The sequence below is a fragment of the Bison bison genome, unplaced genomic scaffold (genome assembly GCF_000754665.1).
Source record: "Bison bison bison isolate TAMUID 2011002044 unplaced genomic scaffold, Bison_UMD1.0 scf7180017864291, whole genome shotgun sequence".
Taxonomy (NCBI): Eukaryota; Metazoa; Chordata; class Mammalia; order Artiodactyla; family Bovidae; genus Bison; species Bison bison.
In genome coordinates, this window is record NW_011494863.1 from 8,948,916 (window position 1) to 8,951,854 (window position 2,939).

The window sequence follows — 2,939 nt, forward strand, 5'->3', positions numbered from 1 at the left end:
GAGGGAACATTTCCAGTTTGGATCAGAAGGCATGATGACAATATCACCCTCTTTTCTGAAGCACAAGCTCACAAGGCTTTTTCAGAGTCATAATGATCTCAGCAAAATTTCCTTCTTGAAAATAATACCAGTGAATAGTTTTCTAAACAGACACTGTCAAATAAACCTAGTCACATTTGGTTTTCCATCTCTGTTTTAATTGCAGTTGACTCCAGAATTAATGCACTGAAGTCAATGATCTTAATTTCGATGCCAAACAAAGAAAGGGAACAAAGACTTTTTCCTCATACTTAGGTTTCACTGTAGCTCTATCTTTACAACTTTGATAAATGCTATAAAGGAAACAGAGAGGGTAAAAGAGTAATAGCAGAGATTTAAGATATACTAAAGGAAACCTCTCCAAGGAATTACATTTTTTTAATCTTTTTTTAAGAAAAAAAATTTTTTAATGTGGACCATTTTTTTAAGTCTTTATCAAATTTGTTTCAATACTGCTTTTGTTTTATGTTGGTTTTTTGGCTGTGAGGCATGTGAGATCTTAGCTCCCTGACCAGAGACTGAACCCTCACCCTGAATTTGAAGGCGAAGTCTTACCCATTGGACCACCAGGGAAGTCCCCAATAGTTACATTTAAAGCTCAAACTTAAAGTATAATAATAATCCAACCACCATTCATATTTTAAAAGGGGAAGAGCCAGAAGACTGGGCTTTCATTTAAAAACTGTATATAGGTTTAAGAAAAATACAGGTGCCAAAAATATATCTGAGTTTAGTCTAAGTCAGGTGATAGCTATGTATGTTGTTTAAATGAGTTTTATGAAGGATTTAAGTTGGTCACAGAGGTTAGGACTATAGGGTGCGCCTACCATACTGAGGAAAAGTAACACAAATCTGGAAGAGATATTTGTTTCTGTAGTTATTGCTAATGCATGCACCTGGTGAAATTCTTAGCAATTCAAACCGGGATTTCTCTGACTTGGGCCCAAAACTTATTCTTTAGCAGCAGACAAAAGAAGACCAAGGTCAATTTAATATCCACTGTGAGATGCAATGGCAAGTCAGAATAACAGATCTCATATTTCGTGAAAAACAATGCTTGAAGCACAGCTGCTGTAAATGAAGTAGGAGCTGCCTGTATTAAAAGCAAAGAATGAAGACCCCAAAGTGGAGGAAAATAACTTGAGTCATCAAGATAAATGCACACAGAGATTAAAAATTTACTAGAGGCATATTTCATTAACATGGAAAGATGGCCACTTAAAATTAAAAAAAAAATTATAAAACAGTGCTCAGAGTATGGCCCCATTTACGAAATTATATACCTGAGTGTGTTTATAGAAAAAAATCTACATGCCACCTGAAATGGCATATAGAAAAAAAATCTAGAAGGAAGTATTTCAAAGTACTAACAGTAATTACTTTTTGATGGTAGAGTATGGTTGATTTTCTTACACATTTCTGCCTTATCTTTTTTTATTCTAACAATGAGGATATTATGTTTAAAATGTAAGGAAAAAAGTCTTTAAGAGGACATTTAACTGTATTGGTGAATACTGATTTAAAGCAGAATGCCTTTAATATGATAGATCTCACTTGTACTGCAAGCTAATTAATTATAAAGGATGTTTCGCAATTGTAGAATGACAGTTCAGATGGCATATTTTGTTCTTTGGCCAGCACTGAATTACTAAACAGTCAGACAAAGTACGCCCCTACAATGGTAGCAAAGAAAGGGAGATAGCAAATAATTAGAATATTCTGGAGAAAAGTATTTAATTTTTGATGGCTCAGAAAAGCATAAACATGAATGTCCAGAAAATATCATAAGGTTGTTAAACTTATGTACACTTATTTATGATTTAATATCATTTTAATTTTTAAGAACATGGAGGTTGAGAGATGCTTAACATAGATACGTGGACATACAGGTAGGAGGTGTAGCTAAGTTTCTTCAGATTAATTTCTATAGGAAATTAATTTGGTCCTAAGCACAGAAAAAGACTTCCTTGATGGCTCAGTGGGGAAAGCCATCGCATTCCACTTGCACTGCAAGAGACACAGGAGACATAGGTTCAGTCACTGGGTCAGGAAGATCCCCTGGAGGAGGAAGATGGCAACACACTCCAGTATCCTTGCCTGAAAAATCCTGTGGACAGAGGAACCTGGTGGGCTACAGTCCATGGGGCCACAAAGAGTCAGACGTGACTGAGCACCTAAGCACACACACAGCACAGCAAGAAATTGTTACTCCCCTCAACTGCATGTCATTAAAAATAAAAACAATACTCAGCCATAAAATAAGTCCACATCAGTCCAACAAAGTTCTAATTTTTTCCCAGACAGATGTTTCTATGTTTTATGAAATATCGTGATTCCCAGGTTTTCTCCAAAATAATTTCTGTTTCGACCCTTTTTTTTTTTTGGCTGATGTCTAAAGAATGCACTTAGTCTATCTGGAAATTCAATGTGACCAAAGAACATATCATGGCCCCCAAAATATTCAAATAAAATTTGGGCCCAATTAGACTGTTTACCAAACCCAAAACTGAACAAGCCTAATCGCCCAAGCCTCTTTCCTCTTATGTAAAATAATTATTATGGCACTACCTGTACTCACATGATAGAATTTGGGGGGATACAAGATGACAGATAAAGAATGTAAAATGTCTTTAAGAATTATAAAAGAGTATATTAAGAACAGGTGTAATGATGGTGTTAATTATAACTCTATTGTTTTCATCATTAACTAATTTCATGTGTGTACAGCTTATATGGGAGAAGGCAATGGCACCCCACTCCAGTACTCTTGCCTGGAAAATCCCATGGACAAGGGAGGCTGGTAGGCTGCAGTCCATGGGGTCGCTGGGAGTCGGACACGACTGAGAGACTTCACTTTCACTTTTCACTTTCATGCACTGGAGAAGGAAATGGCAACCCAC

The 2,939-nt window shown here is 36.2% G+C and overlaps 1 protein-coding gene across 2 annotated transcripts in view; it reads right to left on the minus strand.

Annotated features, from left to right (window-relative positions):
* Nucleotides 1-2,939, minus strand: part of JAKMIP2 (janus kinase and microtubule interacting protein 2) — a 191,234-nt gene that overhangs the window by 184,976 nt on the left and 3,319 nt on the right. The window lies entirely within an intron of this gene.